We start from the raw sequence: 17,513 nt of genomic DNA on the forward strand, positions 1-17,513 counted from the left end.
TGCCAAACCATAACAATTAACAGAGGTGAGAATTTAGAACACAAATGTGTAATAAAAGTTGGGTAACGACGTTAATCAGTAATATTTTATTATTTTTACATTATTTATTTTATATTAATATTATTATCATCATATTATCCCCAAAGGCCGTAACTCAGTGGAATAACAGAGCGGACCAATAAGATGCTGAGCCCTGCATCTGAGCAAACACACAGATCTGAAGATGAGGACCATACCTGAGACGTGCAGAGAGACAGAGCCGATAGTCCTGTTGGTCTCACGATGGGTCACCTTGTAGACTCCGGCATCCTCCAGTGTCACACTCCTCAGCAAAAGGGTGTAGTTCTGGGCCAGAAGCTCACATCTCTGAGCACAACGCTCCCCATACCTGGCTGGGCCTTTATTTGCATCGAGCATCAGCACCTCATCTGAACCAAGGCCTGCACTGAATGTTACCCTCACTGGGTCTGCGGTATAGAGCGGTATGGAGAGCAAACCACCGGCCTTCACTGTGAGGGTCTGGGGTGGGTGGCCTGTGAGGGCAGGGAATTCATTTACATATTTGCATATTTTACACTTTCATGTATATTTACAGGGGATATGAACACATTATCAATAGCAGTCAGCTTGTTAATGTAAAAAGGTAATAATTATACAGGGAAAATTAAGTCATCGAAAAAAATTACTGGAGTCATTTTTCATCGTATTCAAGGAACATTATGGAATATTTATTTAAATTATGAAATATTGTTACACTTGCCCTGATTAAAATTACCACAAGAAAAAATAAATACACATCTGACACACTTACACACCTGAGCTGATCAGCTCCCCTATAAAACTGAAGATCTAAAGTGAATTTTACCTGTAACAACGAGTCTGACAGAACCTGGTTTCCCCCTCTCTTTTGGACTGTTGTAGAAGCACTGATAGTCGCCTTCATCTGAAAACCGTGTCTGTCTGATGGTTAAAGACATGTGTCCATAGAGGGCTTGTTCTGGGGAAACTGAAGCTCTGTTCTCGAACTCGGGCCGATATGTGATGGTGTTCTTATGGAGTTGAAAAACGTTCTCTCCACCTCTCTTCCAGAGGATATCCAGATCACCAGCATGCGCTCGATTATTAGTGTTCCCAAAGCAAGGAAGACTGACGGACATTCCCATCTCTACGGGAACACTTGATGGGACTGAGAGAGAGAGAGAGAGAGAGAGAGAGAGAGAGAGGGAGAGAGGGGGAGAGAGAGAAAGAGAGATTTACAAAGCACTCCTGGCATACAGGAATTGAACAGCTCAACCATGTTGCTTGGGGTAGATGAAGGCCCTGATGCAGCATATGCTGTCTACTGCACACCACCCAAGGCTTGTGGGTTTTATACAGACTAGAATGATCCTGTCCCCCCAACAACAACCCTAAGAATAATAACAGTATTATCCTTTGACAAAAAAAACCTTCTTGGCCTATCAAATCCATAAACACAAAAAACTTGCACTAAATCTGTAGGAAAAAAGGCAACATGCACTTACCTCCAATTTCTAGTTTCACAACTGAAAGAACGGTCTTATCCTTGTACTGGCATTTGTAAATGCCAAGGTCACTGTACACCACAGGACTGAGGGTGAGGCTGTAGTTTCCTGGCTCTGTTAGGTGGAAGGATTTCACCCGTCCCTGGAAGCCGCTTCCTGGGGAAAAGGATCCGGTGTGGAGTTCGGCCACGAGCAGCCAGTCAGGATACTCATACTGCTGAAACCACCACTCCACATCCCTGCTGGGGTCTCCATGGCAGGGGAGAGTGAGGGAATCGCCGACATTCCCAGATAAATCCACACGGCTTGGAGATGCTGGCGAGGCTGGGAGAGGGAGAACGATAGTTTTCAATTCCCCACTTCTCCCATCAATTACAGAGCTACCTGGTGCCGGTTTTGAAATGTCTCATCTAACCTGCCTTAAACGACTCATCAGACCTTGTGAAACCACAGACCTTTATTTATGCAAAATGTATGTAGCCTGTACGAACAGTCCTGGAGGTGTTCGTTTACCTGGCCTCTAACTGGGAGACGGTCCGCTCCATAAGGAATATGCTCCAGACCATCAGCCAGAAGCTGGCCGCTGTAAGGCTTGGTCTCAACATAATTAAGACGGCAGTGTAGTATGATGGATAAGGAGCTGGTCTTGTAACCTGAAGGTCACAGGTTCAATTTCCAAGTAGGGCACTGCCATTGTACCGTATATACAGGTATCAGTATACATCCAGCTGCATAAATGGATGAAGTGTAAATGCTATGTGAGTCACTCTCGTTAAGAGCGTCTGCTAATGTAATGGAACAACTACAAAACACAGCTCTGATAAGGTACAATACTTATTGTACCTTATCAGATTTTGTACCTGATCAGTATTTGTAGCCAAAGTTACTCACCCAACATAAGCCCAAGAAGGACGGCAAAACTTGTAATTGTCATGTCTGGCAGGGATGTTACTGAAAGATATGAAAATGTAATGTTAGAAGTAGAGCCCGACCGATATATCGGTTTGGCCGATATATCGGCCATTATTTGACTTTTTTGACAACATCGGGATCGGCAGTTATGCAGCCGATGTGTCCCGATTTTTAAATAAGTATAATAAACAAAAAAAAAACATTGATTATTTATCTGTACTTGTCTGTTCGAAAAATACGTTGTAATTGCTATTTACTACAATTATCCAGTAGAGAGAGCTCTAATACAAGTGTGAACTGCAGCAGCTGACGCACTACTTCTCTAATAAGACGTTTGTCACTCGTGCCTCATCCAATATTCTCCACTGCAAGACTTGTCTGCACAGATTCGATTGCCGCAATAAAGGTATGTATATTTAGTGAAAGTTTTGAATTAAATGCGTTTATACGACCGCTATGTTTATCAATCCTCATTATCAAGGGAGCGAGCTAGCTAAATTATTTGGTTCACTTTAGCAAGCTAGCTGGCTAGCAAGCCTTTATGAAGTGGAAGTGAGCTCATAAGCAGCGTAGGATCTACATTTCCAGAGGACATCGCTGTATTCTCAAATAAATAACCAGCCAAAATAAAATGGTGATTGAATGCATCACACATTTGTTTTTTTATCAGAGATAATGATATTAACTACTATATGATGCTGTGACGCCAATAAAACACTTCTAATGTGGATCATTTTAAGCCATGTTATCTAGCTTTGTCGTGATAACATGAGGAAAGGATTGCTGTTGGAGAAGTGAATCAACCAACAGTTAGCGCGGGTAACCTGCACAAATGCGCATTGTCGTTTTTTTTCACATATTTCATCCAGTCAATTTAATTTCATCTAACGTTACACTTGATTCACTCATTACAACAATAATAATATTCATAAAAATACATGCTTGAAACTGGAAAACTGATTTTTTTAAATTAATTTTTTATAGATGGCTGGAAAAGAAAGGAGTAAAAGTAAGGTATGGAGTTATTTTGATTTCACACACTTAAAGAGGGTGTTTATATATATATATATATATATATATATATATATATATATAATTTAATATCATCTTTTACATTTTTTTAATCTAAAAAGTTCTTTGTTTGTTTATTTTTATTTGTTTTCTTATAAGTTAAATGTTCTTAAATATAGAAATTTAATAAAATATAAGTTTTTCAAATGGATTTGAAAATGTTGCACTTTTTGACAAAATATCGGTCAAAATATCGGTAATAGGTGGGCTAGGAAAATAACTTATATGAAATTTCCTTTTTTTTCCGAGTTTGAAACGGTCTCTCTAGTAAATCACAACAGAAGCAGGAAGAGACGTCTCTTCTCCGCTGTGGCTCAGCCGGCTAGCTCTGATAGTTTGGCTGAAGACAAACCCTTAACGAAACCTTTCACACCGTGAAAATTTGGTTGGATGTAGAAAATTTCATGCGTTAGTTATGGTTGCGTGCTGAAAGGCTGCATGTTGAAATTTTGGATGAGTGTTAAAGTTTTTGTGAGTTGCTTGTCTTTGGCTTAATGGCGGGTTGTAAACTTGTGTGAAGGCACATATTGCCACCTACTGTAACAAAGTGTGTAGTATCATGCTGATTACATTACTGATTTACACTATATATATTAACACCCTATTTTCATTGTTTAAATAACGCCCTGTTTAACTCCCACTGTTTATCCCCAATCTCCAACCTTTGATGCTCCATTCTCTGCCAATTTCACCCATCCTTCCACAAAGTCTCTCTTTCAGCATCGTATTTCTTGCATTCTAAGAGCACATGTTCTACGTTTTCTGTACATTTGCATATCTCTGTACATTTATCAGATGCTCTCTTATGATATAAAGTGTTGCATTTAATCCTGTGAGTCCAAATCTAAGCCAAGAGAGTGTAACATCTTCTCTCCTGCGTCTTCCTGTATATGATTTTACTTTAACAAATCTCTGTATCTTGTAATATTCCCTACCCTTGGAATGCATATCCTGCATTTGTTGCTGTGTTTTATTAGTGATGTTGCCTCACCCTTTCCAAAAGGTATTGCCAAGATGTCATCACTGTTCAATTTCAGAGCTCTGTTATCCATTTTATCATCCATTTTCTACTGTAAGAATGCATAACTATACACAGGAACTTTGGGGCCTCTGTCAACCAAGGAAGTATGTGCCTGTCCCCTTCCTCTTGTGTCCCTGCAATAAACTCTCTGCGTTATCTCCCTTATTATCACCGTACTGGAACACATACTTGACAAATTTGACATTGACATCAAAGTATAGCATAGAATAAAATTTTAAATACCTGTTTAGTTTTAATTAACCGAGTAACAGTGTAGCGTATCACTGACTAATAACGCGAGCCTTCGTGGAATGGTAGTACTGCCAGCCTCTTATGTTCAGCCATCGCAAAATCATAATTTCCTCGTATAATCTTATTCATCATATTATACAAATTATTGTTTTCAATTAACCTGTTACCAACTCATTGTCATAACCAATAAATGTATATTCTTTATTTCTAAACTGTTGTCGTGTCCGTGTTATTTCAATAAGTTGAGCTCTACTGACATCTCGAATTCTGATTGGTTGTTGAAACTCCATTCATCTGAGTAAACCTCACAACACTATGCTTGAAGTCCAACATGAGCAGAAATGCAACAGAAATCTACATCTATGCCCAATCGTAGGAGGTTTAACGCGAACACTGATAGGTTAACAGGTTGCGTCTGAACGTTTGGTCTGAGGTTGAACTTAATATTGCAGCAGTGGAGTCTGAACAGATTACCACTCTGTCTGGTTTTACACCCATTGCACGTCTATTATTTCTGCTGTGTACACTGATAAGTGGTTAGAAATTATTTTGCATATACTTGTATCTAATCCTGGGATACACACACCAGCACCTACATGTCCATCACCTGGTTCTCTAGAACCATCTGTGTAGATCAAGTAGTTGTAATATCTGTTCTTTAGATACATTTCCATTATATATTCAATTTAATGAGGGCTGTATCAAACTTTATTCATGACACAATATTCAATTTTTTGGCCCACAGTCCACCCAAATCCTCTCCCTGCACACTGCGAGTGCGCAGGACCGAGCACGCTCTCCGCGGATCATGACAGTGAGACTATACGGATTCCTCTCCGCACAATCCAACTAAAATATATCACTAGATAATAACCACTCGGGTATAATGGTAAACAGTAATAATTAAAAAAACACAATAACAAGCCGCACATTTGCTCATTAACATGCGTATGCTATTGTTGACCTACTTTCGATTTCAAAACAACCTATCTTCATGCATTTCGATAACTTTGATTAGTCCCACTTGGCATCCTTTAGCATGTTCGTGAAAAAGTTTCACATTTTAGGCAACTCACTTGTTTTCTTGAAGTTTTTCCCGCCGCTCGTTCTACATGGAATTGTGGAATGTCTTGTTTTCCAGAAGTGGTAGCGCAAAAGCAGGACAGATCACCGAGTTATACACAGCAAAAACCTTCCGCCTCTCTTGCACTTCCGTGTTTATGTTGCGTACAAATGCTCTCACCCGAGATCTAGAAAGAAATGCAGAATCAAGTGTTAACGCATCCACTGAAGCACATTCAGAGTTACAGTCCAGCTGCTTCAGCAACTTCATTACATAATCAGTATTATAAAACGGGTAGTTCCGGTCCTTGATTCTGATTGGCTGAACCGCGTTCGAAGCCGTTGTAAAATGCTCTAAACAGACACCTGTGACCGCATTACAATTTCAATATTACTGCGCAAATTAGTCACCCATACAGTGCGGTCCGTTCGCTGTTTTCATGTCTATGTGTTGCTTGGCAACCATTCTGCTAAATGTCACAGAATAACTACATTGCTTGGCTGAAAAATGATTATTTGTTATCAATAAATTATTGCATTTTTTGTTGCTATGTGTTTATTTTATGAAACCGTGCCAGGTATATGTATTAACCATTTTATAAAAGCAATTATGCCATGCAAGGCCGTGGTTTACTGTGCCTAACAACGCCCCATAGCTGTTGTAAAATCACTGTAAACCACGGCCTCTTGTGGCTTATTGCTTTAATAAGGCCACTAATTATGTCACTGATCAGACAGTTTAAAGTATGGCATAATTAACTGTCCAAATTAATTATAATCAAATTAGGTCATGATAACACACGATCACTTGATACTACCAATTACAAATGCTGACTGTAAATAAAAAAACAGACTCTAGATACACAAATTCAATTTATAAAATTTTATTTACAAAAAAGTTTGGAAAAAAAGGACATTTAAAAACTTAAAAATCTAAAAGTTACATCAAATCCCTCTCTGCTCTCCTCCTAAACCACTCTCTCTACTCTCGCTCCTTCCTCCTGCTGCTCCCTCTCCATCAAAGACAGAAACAACAACAACAAAAACAACTAAAATTGTTATTATTGAAATGGTCTTTGAGTTATTAATGCTTGTAACAGTTTGCCAGGAAATGTAGTTAAAGTAAAGAGTCTGATATTATTCAAGACCAGGCTTGACACAGCACAGGAAATGCTGTAGTATAGGCCTTTTTTGACCGATTTTACTGTTGCTATGAGTTTTATAGATTTTTGGTGGTTTCTATTTATGGTTTGATTATTTTTATTGTTTGTTGATGGTTTTTATACAGCCAGTTTGTCTTAACATTTAATTGGGCTGAATTGCCTGTTTTCATCATCACTTTTTCTTATGAATGAATCAACCAATCATTGCATTTATAGAGCACTTTTCCAAACGCTCAAAGTGATTTACATTGAAGGGGAACTCACCTCACCCACCACTTATGTGTAGCACCCACCTGGGCGATGCACGGCAGCCATTTTGCGCCAGAATGCTCACCACACATTAGCTAAGGTGGGGAGGGAGAGAACATTTTTAGCCAATTAAATCAGGAGATGATTATGTGGCAAGTTTGAGAGAGCCAGGTTGTGAATTTAGCCAGGACACTCCGTTGTTATGTCCCAAAAGCCAACCCGAGTTCCAATAACTGGGGACAACAACGGACAGTAACATAACAAATGCCACAAACATAAGATTACGAACAATAAGACAAAAAACAGAACACATTACCATGTGTAGGCTAACAGGATGGTTCAGGCAGAGAACAGACCAGCGCTAGGCTACTCCTCACATAAAAGAAAGCACAGATCTAAACCTCACTACCAGGGCAAAGTAAAAGGAGCATCTTCCAGCAAACTTCTTCCTGCTCTGGCCTAACCATCTAAAGCAGGGGTCCTCAATCTTATCCAGAAAGGGCCGGTGTGGGTGCAGGCTTTCATTCCAACCAAGCAGTTACAGACCGGATTCTACTAATCAAACACTAGCGTCTTTGCTAAGGACCTTGATTAGTTGAATCAGGTGTGTAACTGCTTGGTTGGAATGAAAGCCTGCACCCACACCGGCCCTTTCTGGATAAGATTGAGGACCCCTGATCTAAAACATGTTAAAACAAGGAAACTGCCTGACCACCTGTAACCTACAACAGAAAAGTACCAAAAAATACAGAAAACAAAATGTGGTAGGAGAAAAATTTCAAAATTTCTCTCTCAAAAAAAAAAAACCTGAGGTGTCTTCAAGCTTTATCCAGTTGACTGTTAGGTGGACACAGGTGCGCATCGTCAAGCAATCAAGCCCCAATCCGCTCTACCTGCAGGATTAAGACATGCACGCAGACTCCACAGAGCAAGGGAATGGAGCAGTCCTGGTCTTCAGTATAAGTTGTTACCCAGCAGACGGCGTTTTGTTCCGTTTCTAGAGCACTTTTCCAGTTAGACGAAGATAAGCACAGGTGAGCTAGTGTCCCATAGGACTCACTCCCCTTGGCTTTTCCCCATTCGGTAAGCAGGTAAGAAGCTCAGGCCTGCAGGTGAGCCAGTGTCCCATAAGACTCACTCCCCTTGGCTTTTCCACATTCGGTAAGCAGGTAAGAAGCTCAGGCCTGCAGGTGAGCCAGTGTCCCATAAGACTCACTCCCCTTGGCTTTTCCACATTCGGTAGGCAGGTAAGAAGCTCAGGCCTGCAGGTGAGCCAGTGTCCCATAAGACTCACTCCCCTTGGCTTTTCCACATTCGGTAAGCAGGTAAGAAGCTCAGGCCTGCAGGTGAGCTAGTGTCCCATAGGACTAACTCCCCTTGGCTTTTCCCCATTCAGTAGGCAGATAAGAAGCTCAGGCCAGGCCTGCAGGTGAGCCAGTGTCCCATAAGACTCACTCCCCTTGGCTTTTCCCCATTCGGTAAGCAGGTAAGAAGCTCAGGCCTGCAGGTGAGCCAGTGTCCCATAAGACTCACTCCCCTTGGCTTTTCCCCATTCGTAGCAGGTAAGAGCTCAGGCCTGCAGGTGAGCCAGTGTCCCATAAGCTCATCCTTGGCTTTTCCCCATTCGGTAAGCAGGTAAGAAGCTCAGCCTGCAGGTGAGCAGTGTCCCATAAGACTCACTCCCTTGGCTTTCCCATTCGGTAGCAGGTAAGAAGCTCAGGCCTGCAGGTGAGCCAGTGTCCATAAGACTCACTCCCCTTGGCTTTCCCCATTCGGTAGGCAGGTAAGAAGCTCAGGCCTGCAGTGAGCCAGTGTCCCATAGACTCACTCCCCTTGGCTTTTCCCATTCGGTAGCAGGTAAGAAGCTCAGCCTGCAGGTGAGCCAGTGTCCCATAGACTCACTCCCCTTGGCTTTTCCCATTCGGTAAGCGGTAAGAAGCTCAGCCTGCAGGGAGCCAGTGTCCTAGACTCACTCCCCTGCTTTTCCCCATTCGGTAGCAGGTAAGAAGCTCAGGCCTGCAGGGAGCCAGTGTCCCATAGACTCACCCCTTGGCTTTCCCCATTCGTAAGCAGGTAAGAAGCTCAGGCCTGCAGTGAGCCAGTGTCCCATAAGACTCCTCCCCTTGCTTTCCCCATTCGGTAGCAGTAAGAACCAGGCCTGCAGGTGAGCCAGTGTCCCATAAGACTCACTCCCTTGGCTTTTCCCATTCGGTAAGCAGGTAAGAAGCTCAGCCTGCAGAGCAGTGCCTAAGACTCACTCCCCTTGGCTTTTCCCATTCGTAAGCAGTAGAAGCTCAGGCCTGCAGTGACCAGTGTCCATAAGACTCACTCCCCTTGGCTTTTCCCCATTCGTAAGCAGTAAAGCTCAGGCCTGCAGGTGAGCAGTGTCCCATAGATCCTCCCTGGCTTTTCCCCATTCGGTAGCAGGTAAGAAGCTCAGGCCTGCAGGGACCAGTGTCCATAAACTCACTCCCCTTGCTTTTCCCCATTCGGTAGCAGTAAGAAGCTCGGCCTGAGTGAGCAGTGTCCCATAGGACTCACTCCCTGGCTTTTCCCTCGGTAGCAGTAAGAAGTCAGGCTGAGTGAGCCAGTGTCCCATAGACTCACTCCCTTGGCTTCCATTGGTAGCAGGTAGAAGCTCAGCCTGCAGTGAGCGTGTCCTAAGACTCACTCCCTTGCTTTTCCCCATCGGTAACAGGTAAGAACTCAGGCTGAGGTGAGCAGTGTCTAGACTCACTCCTGGCTTTTCCCATTGTAGCAGAGATCAGGCCTGTGACAGGTCCAAGACTCCCCCTTGGTTTCCATCTACGGTAGAATCGGCCGCGTGGCCAGTGTCCTATCATCCTGCTTTTCCATTCGTAAGAGGTAGAGCCAGCGCTGAGCCATGTCCTAGACTCACTCCTTGGCTTTTCCCCATCGGTAGGCAGTAGAGCCAGGCTCAGGAGCAGGTCCAAATCCTGCTTCCTTCGAAGCGGAGCTCAGCTGAGGGGCCATCCATAATCCTTGCTTTTCCCCATTCGTAGAGTAAGAAGCTCAGCAGGGAGCCAGTGTCCCAAAACATCCTGCTTCCGTAGGTAGAACTCAGCCTGGGGGCAGTGTCCTAGACTCACTCCTGGTTCCAGAGCAGGTAAGAAGCTCAGGCCTGCAGGTGAGCCAGTGTCCCATAAGACTCACTCCCCTTGGCTTTTCCCATTCGTAGCAGGTAAGAAGCTCAGGCCTGCAGGTGAGCCAGTGTCCCATAAGACTCACTCCCCTTGGCTTTTCCCCATTCGGTAGGCAGGTAAGAAGCTCAGGCCTGCAGGTGAGCCAGTGTCCCATAAGACTCACTCCCCTTGGCTTTTCCCCATTCGGTAAGCAGGTAAGAAGCTCAGGCCTGCAGGTGAGCCAGTGTCCCATAAGACTCACTCCCTTGGCTTTTCCCCATTCGGTAAGCAGGTAAGAAGCTCAGGCCTGCAGGTGAGCCAGTGTCCCATAAGACTCACTCCCCTTGGCTTTTCCCCATTCGGTAAGCAGGTAAGAAGCTCAGGCCTGCAGGTGAGCCAGTGTCCCATAAGACTCACTCCCCTTGGCTTTTCCCCATTCGGTAGGCAGGTAAGAAGCTCAGGCCTGCAGGTGAGCCAGTGTCCCATAAGACTCACTCCCCTTGGCTTTTCCCCATTCGGTAAGCAGGTAAGAAGCTCAGGCCTGCAGGTGAGCCAGTGTCCCATAAGACTCACTCCCCTTGGTTTTTCCCCATTCGGTAGGCAGGTAAGAAGCTCAGGCCAGGCCTGTAGATGAGCCAGTGTCCCATAAGACTCACTTCCCTTGGCTTTTCCCCATTCAGTAAGCAGGTAAAAAGCTCAGACCTGCAGGTGAGCCAGTGTCCCATAAGACTCACTCCCCTTGGCTTTTCCCCATTCGGTAAGCAGGTAAGAAGCTCAGGCCTGCAGGTGAGCCAGTGTCCCATAAGACTCACTCCCCTTGGTTTTTCCCCATTCGGTAGGCAGGTAAGAAGCTCAGGCCAGGCCTGCAGATGAGCCAGTGTCCTATAAGACTCACACCCCTTGGCTTTTCCCCATTCGGTAGGCAGGTAAGAAGCTCAGGCCAGGCCTGCAGATGAGCCAGTGTCCCATAATCCCCTTGGCTTTTCCCCATTCGGTAAGCTGGTAAGAAGCTCAGGCCTGCAGGTGAGCCAGTGTCCCATAAGACTCACTCCTCTTGGCTTTTCCCCATTTGGTAGGCAGGTAAGAAGCTCAGGCCTGCTGGTGAGCTAGTGTCCCATAATCCCCTTGGCTTTTCCCCATTCGGTAAGCTGGTAAGAAGCTCAGGCCTGCAGGTGAGCCAGTGTCCCATAAGACTCACTCCTCTTGGCTTTTCCCCATTTGGTAGGCAGGTAAGAAGCTCAGGCCTGCAGATGAGCCAGTGTCTCATAAGACTCACTCCCCTTGGCTTTTCCCCATTCCGTAAGCAGGTAAGAAGCTCAGGCCTGCAGGTGTGCCAGTGTCCCATAGGACTCACTCCCCTTGGCTTTTCCCCATTCGGTAAGCAGGTAAGAAGCTCAGGCCTGCAGGTGAGCCAGTGTCCCATAAGACTCACTCCCCTTGGCTTTTCCCCATTCGGTAAGCAGGTAAGAAGCTCAGGCCTGCAGGTGAGCTAGTGTCCCATAATCCCCTTGGCTTTTCCCCATTCGGTAAGCAGGTAAGAAGCTCAGGCCTGCAGGTGAGCCAGTGTCCCATAAGACTCACTCCCCTTGGCTTTTCCCCATTCGGTAAGCAGGTAAGAAGCTCAGGCCTGCAGGTGAGCCAGTGTCCCATAAGACTCACTCCCCTTGGCTTTTCCCCATTCGGTAAGCAGGTAAGAAGCTCAGGCCAGGCCTGCAGGTGAGCCAGTGTCCCATAAGACTCACTCCCCTTGGCTTTTCCCCATTCGGTAGGCAGGTAAGAAGCTCAGGCCTGCAGGTGAGCCAGTGTCCCATAAGACTCACTCCCCTTGGCTTTTCCCCATTCCGTAAGCTGGTAAGAAGCTCAGGCCTGCAGGTGAGCCAGTGTCCCATAGGACTCACTCCCCTTGGCTTTTCCCCATTCGGTAAGCAGGTAAGAAGCTCAGGCCTGCAGGTGAGCCAGTGTCCCATAGGACTCACTCCCCTTGGCTTTTCCCCATTCGGTAAGCAGGTAAGAAGCTCAGGCCTGCAGGTGAGCCAGTGTCCCATAGGACTCACTCCCCTTGGCTTTTCCCCATTCGGTAAGCAGGTAAGAAGCTCAGGCCTGCAGATGAGTGAAGGGGAGATGGGGTTCAGGGCAGTCAGGAATCAGAACACATGTTGCTCTGCCGTTGAAGCCGTTCTGATCTTCAGCACTGGTTGCTTGGTAACGGAATACAGGCTCTGCTCGCGTTCGCCTTTGGAGGTACTTCCTGACTGCAAAGGCCCCCAACACCAGCAGCACCAGCACTCCCAACACTCCCAGCACTCCCAGCACTATCCCAGCCACTGCTCCAGCAGAGAGAGGAGGGGCTAAGAGGGAACATGGAGAAAGAGGGACTCATTAAGGAAAAATACAGCAGAGCAGGTAATAATCAGGCAGGAAGAGTACAATAATAATATTCATAGCAACAACAATAATAAAAATAACAACAAGATCAATAACAATTATAATCCATTTACATTTAGCAAACATCCAGAGGGACTTGTAAAAAGTGCTTCCATGAAGGTTCATACAACAAGCAGAGCTGATGCATAGTTAGCAGTCTGACTAACTGTAGTAGCACATCAGTAACAGGTACAGAAGTAACTATGTAAACCAACAATATAGGCCAGCGCCAGCGTAGGTGGGAGGAGACTGTGGATGCAGGGCTGTGAGTTGAAAATGTGCTTTGAGGAGGGTGGTGTTATTTATTTGTTCTATTTGAAAAACAAATAAAACAATTTTTTGTTGCCATTTATCCTCCCATTTTCTCCCCAATTTAGTTGTTACATCAATTCCTTGTGTCCTGGTCGATGTGCTATCCTCTGTCGGTCAGGGGAGGGTGTAGACTACCACATGCCTCCTCTGATACATGTGGAGTGGCCGGCTGCTTCTTTTCACATGACAGCGAGGAGTTTCACTGGGAGAGCGTAACGCGTGTGGAGGTTCACGCTATCTCCCCCAGATCCCCTCCCTGCTGAACAGACCAACCAGTAGGAGTCACTAATGCAATGATCAGGACTCATACCCTCACCAGCTTCCCACCCGCAAACACTGCCAACTGTGTTCGTAGGAACGTCTGACCAAGCTGGAAGTACCGCTGCCGGGGACTGAACCCGGGTCTCTGCGGCGGTAGGCGAGTGCTTATACTTCTACACATTGTGGTCCTTGATGTAAAGCAAATCATCCAGGGCTGCACCATTAGCCAGGTGAGCAGTGGAGTGGTGAGCAGAGGAGTGACAGGCAGGTAGATCAGGTCAGAGGTGCACTCCTGCACTAAGGCAGTGTGACTCCGAGATGGACCCCTGGGGAACTCCTGCACTAAGGCAGTGGGACTCCGAGATGGAGCCCTGGGGAACTCCTGCACTAAGGCAGTGTGACTCCGAGATGGAGCCCAGGGGAACTCTTGCGCTAAGCGCTAAGGCAGAGGGTTTCTATGATACAGCCCTGCCATGGGGTAGGAAAAGTACATCCCATTGGAATTTCTGAAATACCGGTTTGTGCGCCAGGGTAACCATCGGGATCAACTGTATCAAACTCAGCAGAGAGGTCTAAACAGGATCAAGACAGAGGATCAGTGATGATTCTGTTACGGGGGGGGGGGGGGGGGCAATTTCTCCGGCTTTACTTTACAGACAGCAAATCCAGTAGAGTGATTTGTGGCCAGATAGAGGCGAAACCCTACACTAAAGGCTTCAGCAGGCCATCTTCATACTTTCTGGAGCCAGGTAGTCCATAGGCCGATACATTTCAGTAAATTCAACGGTATTGTGAAAATATACTCATTTTATGCACATTCCATAAGAATTGTAGTCTAATAAAAAAGGAATCAGTCTTCTTTCCAATAATTGTCAGGATTTAGTCAACTGATGGGCAACAGACATTGTTTGACAAATTATTTATCTAGCAGTTCTGGGAAAAGAAGACATAAAAATAGACAAAGCCAGGCAACATCTTAGAAATAATGGCCTAAGATTGCAAAACATTTAGACTAAAACCTCTACCTTTGTCTCCTGTGCTTAAAGGGACAGAGCATGACAATCACACATGAGGCATTGTGGAAAATAAATGTGCTAAATGAAGTTAATCATCTCTTACACTTCCCAGTGCTGCCAAACCAAAACAATTAAGAGAGAAGGTGACAACTGAGAACACAAATGCACAATAAAGGTCATGTGTAACTGCTTTAATCAGCCTTTTTTATTATTCTATATAATATATATTATTATTATTATTATTTCCTTTATTTTCCCAATTGCTTGCAGCAGCCATAACTCAGTAGAATAACAGAGTGGACCAATAAGATGCTGAGCCCTGCATCTGCACAAACACACAGATCTGAAGGTGAGGACCATACCTGAGACTCGCATAGAGACAGAGCTGATGGTCCTGTTGGTCTCAGGATCGGTCACCTTGTAGACTCCGGCATCCTCCAGTGTCACACTCTTCAGCAAAAGGGTGTAGCTCTGGGCCAGAAGCTCACATCTCTGAGCACAACGCTCCCCATACCTGGCTGGGCCTTTATTTGCATCGAGCATCAGCACCTCATCTGAACCAAGGCCTGCACTGAATGTTACCCTCACTGGGTCTGCGGTATAGAGCGGTATGGAGAGCAAACCACCGGCCTTCACTGTGAGGGTCTGGGGTGGGTGGCCTGTGAGGGCAGGGAATTCATTTACATATTTGCATATTTTACACTTTCACGTATATTTACAGGGGAACACATTATCAACAGCAGTTCATGTAAAAAGGTAAAAAAAAGCAAAGACTGGCGGACATTCCCATCGCTACGGAAACATTTGATGGGACTGAGACTGAGAGAGACAGAGAGAGAAAAGGAGAGAGAGAAAGAGATTTAGAGCTTGTGGGTTTTGTACAGACTAGAATGATCCTGTCCCCCGAACAACAACCCTAAGTATAAAAACAGTAATATCCTTTGACAAAAAAAAAAACCTTCTTGGCCTATCAAATTTATAAACACAAAAACGTGCACTAAATCTGTAGGAAAAAAGGCGACATGCACTTACCTCCAATTTCTAGTTTCACAACTGAAAGTATGATCCCATCCATGTACTGGCATGTGTAAATGCCGAGGTCACTGTACACCACAGGGCTGAGGGTGAGGCTGTAGTTTCCCGGCTCTGTTAGGTGGAAGGAATTCACCCGTCCCTGGAAGTGGTTTCCTGGGGAAAAGGATCCGGTGTGGAGTTCGGCCACGAGCAGCCAGTCAGGGTGCCCATCTTGTTTAAACCGCCACTCCACATCCCTGCTGGGGTCTCCATGGCAGGGGAGAGTGAGGGAATCGCCAACGCTCACAGATAAACCCACACAGTAGACTGCCAGGTGGGCTAGGGGTGGAAGAATGAGAACAAGCGCAAAACTGCATGTTCAGTCAGCGTAAGAGAAATCTCAGTGTTGGACTTTCCATGCATAAGAGAAAACAACTCAGTTTATACTGTGAGCTCCATTATGTTGGGGACAAATAAATATTTTTCTTGATTTGGGTCTGGTCTCCACAATTTTAACTGTTCATATGTGGCTAAAGTGCAGATTCTCAGCTTTTATTCAATGGTTTCCCATTGCAGAAATGACTGCACGTTTTATACATAGACCCCTTATTTCAGGGCATCATAATGTCGGGGACAAATGGTGTTTCAGGGTTTTCTGATTAGTCAGGTGTGTTTAGCTGCTTGCCTAGTGCAGGTATAAGAGAGCTTTTAGTATCTAGTCTTGATTCTAGCCTTTTGATTACATTTGGAATCTGTTGCTGGCATTTGTAACAAGAACCAGAGTTGTGCCAATGGAAGTCAAGAAAGCTATTATGAGGCTGAGAATTAAGAATAAAAAACAGCCAGAGACATAGGCTAAACCTCAACCAAAATCAACTACTTGGAACATCATTAAGATGTTTGACAAATATCCAATATTAGAGGAATTCAGGAAGGGGGCAAATACTTTTTTTTTATATCACTGTGTATGTAGATGTCTAAATACTGTATAATGTATATGCACTGTTCTTACTGTGAAATGCAGTACATTTTTCAAAACCCACACTTCTCATGTTGCAAATTGATGGGAGAATGTCTCTCATCTAATCTGCCTTAAACGACTCATCAGACCTTGTGAATCCACACACCTTTATTTATGCAAAATGCATGTATGTAGCCTAAGTTACTCACCCAACAGAAGCCCAGCAAGGACTCCAAAACTTGCAATTGTCATGTCCAGCAGGGACTGTTACTGAAAGATCTGAAAATATAATGTTGGAAGAAAAAAAACATATGTGAAATTTCTTTAATTACCATTGTTTGAAACGGTCTGTGGCAAACAAGTATGGGATTATAGTACAGTATTCCATTATCAATCCTACACACATCAGAAATTTCAAATCCTACTTTTGCTTTAAAAGTTCTATTTTAGATAAATTGTCACCCAGGTGCACAGCTTTCCATTGATACATATCTTGTTCATTTTTTATCAACAGTCCCTCTTTCCACACAGAGCTTTTTATATATATGGAAATATATGGACTGCATTTATATAGCACTTTTATCCAAAGCGCTTTACAGTTGATGCCTCTCATTCGCCAGAGCAGTTAGGTGTTAAGTGTCTTACTCAAGGACACTTCGACATGCCCAGGGCAGAGTTTGAACCGGCAACCTTCCGACTGCCAGACAATTGGTCTTACCTCCTGAGCTATGTCGCCCCACATATCAAGTACACTATAACCATGACGTCCTTCATAAACTGTTTCTTCTCAACTTCATTGCTTACTTTACCTAGAGCGTTTTATTGAGTTGAAATTTCGGATTCAAGTTGAACACAATCGCGTGGGCGGGATCCACACGGAAGCGCAGGTGATACGTTTCTATAGGGAATGGGGAAATGACGTCATCAACAGCTGACTTTAGCGAGTTGAAATGCCGGTTCCAGGTGCTGGTCTACTGTGGAATGACAGTATGGCTGCTAGTCGTTTGTACGCGTGTCAGTTTATAGTCGCTGAAAGCTTTTCGTGCCGATCAAGCGCTCGACTACAGCAAGGAAAGTATGTTATTCATGCCACCTGTGTGAGGCAGAATCAACACAAACTACCCAAGCA

At 44.6% G+C, this 17,513-nt stretch overlaps 1 protein-coding gene across 5 annotated transcripts in view; it reads right to left on the reverse strand.

Annotated features, from left to right (window-relative positions):
* Positions 1-17,513, reverse strand: part of LOC135255907 (transmembrane protein 132C-like) — a 43,381-nt gene that overhangs the window by 13,643 nt on the left and 12,225 nt on the right. The window contains exons 13-16 of one of the 5 annotated variants that reach the window (XM_064337683.1): positions 2,415-2,474; positions 1,524-1,847; positions 866-1,186; positions 237-533 (exon numbers count right to left, since the gene is read on the reverse strand). The exons of 1 other annotated variant lie outside the window; for it this stretch is intronic. The gene's annotated coding sequence lies outside the window, so the exon portion shown is untranslated. Of the gene's footprint in view, positions 1-236; positions 534-865; positions 1,187-1,523; positions 1,848-2,414; positions 2,475-15,441; positions 15,763-16,593; positions 16,664-17,513 lie in introns of all 5 variants that reach the window. 3 more of the 5 variants (XM_064337682.1, XM_064337684.1, XM_064337686.1) reach the window with 3 other exon arrangements.

The sequence above is a fragment of the Anguilla rostrata genome, chromosome 5 (assembly GCF_018555375.3).
Source record: "Anguilla rostrata isolate EN2019 chromosome 5, ASM1855537v3, whole genome shotgun sequence".
Classification (NCBI taxonomy): domain Eukaryota; kingdom Metazoa; phylum Chordata; class Actinopteri; order Anguilliformes; family Anguillidae; genus Anguilla; species Anguilla rostrata.